Consider the following 1,101-nt stretch of genomic DNA (forward strand, 5'->3'; position numbering starts at 1 on the left):
TTGAGGTTTCACTTTTTGTGTAGTATTCTTCGCAGTTAAAGAAGAACTGCTCTCTTGACATAAATTAGTTTTAGCATAACTCAACTCAACGCAAAAGTAGGGCGTCAATACAAATAAACGCAAGTTAATGGACGAGTCAAGTAACCATTAAGTCACGTGACTGGGCTAGCGTACTAAAGTTGAAGTGATTGTTGTCACTTGTAGTAACCATCTCTGAGAATAGTGTTCCTGCTAGCCTGTACCACGTTCATGTAGACGTGCTATTTATGACACTCATGTTTCACCTCAGATCGTATAAATCTTTCGCCTTTTACTAAAGATTTCCGTGGGGAGGAACACAATGAGTAGAACTTAATTTTTTGTTGTCCTGTATTATAACAGGGCTCACAATACAGTTAATAAAAGATATAGCAATTTGAATGTGTTTTTATATTAAAGCGAAAATATAAATACAATTTATACGAGAAACTTTAAACTTTAGTAATTTAAGCGTAATACGTTTTTGTAGTTTTAACTTCTTTTTTTTTTTTACTGTAGTACAGTTCAGTTCTACAAAGTACGGACGTTTCGATACCAATAAATAAACGTTGAACGCAGGGTAATTTAGTCACGTGTTAAAACCTAGGTATAAACACTTAAACAGATCCAGTATATAGGCTATGCAGCTACAATAAGATGATCTTGTCTACAAATCAGTCAGTTTTTGTTTTGAGTAATTGTTTTGAGAGCTGCCTGTGTTTGACTGGAAGTATAGTTAATGTGTGTTGATTTTTATTTAGTAGCCTATACCTGTACCCGGGATTACAATTAATCATGGAGATTCCTAAACTGACGTTTCAAACTGTACATTCCTAAACCCTGGGTTAACATTATTATTTGCAGTGTAAGTGTCATTGATTGGATATACGCAGTAAGCGCCGACCCGTTTACATAATAGCTCTAATATTGCAGATCCTCGTTTTGCCGACTTGGCAAGCATCCTGTTAAAGGGTTAGTTCACCCAAAAATGAAAATTCTGTCATTAATTACTCACCCTAATGTTGTTCCAAACCTGTAAGAGCTTCATTCATCTTCGGAACACAAATTAAGATACTTTTGACT

At 35.1% G+C, this 1,101-nt stretch overlaps 1 non-coding gene across 1 annotated transcript; it reads left to right on the forward strand.

The window, feature by feature from the left end:
- Positions 1 to 269: 269 nt before the first annotated feature.
- On the forward strand, positions 270 to 385 carry LOC137019544 (U5 spliceosomal RNA). The gene has a single exon (XR_010895087.1). It is a non-coding gene; the product is annotated as a U5 spliceosomal RNA (small nuclear RNA).
- The last annotated feature ends 716 nt before the right edge of the window (positions 386 to 1,101 follow it).

Source organism: Chanodichthys erythropterus, chromosome 4 (genome assembly GCF_024489055.1).
Source record: "Chanodichthys erythropterus isolate Z2021 chromosome 4, ASM2448905v1, whole genome shotgun sequence".
Lineage (NCBI taxonomy): Eukaryota > Metazoa > Chordata > Actinopteri > Cypriniformes > Xenocyprididae > Chanodichthys > Chanodichthys erythropterus.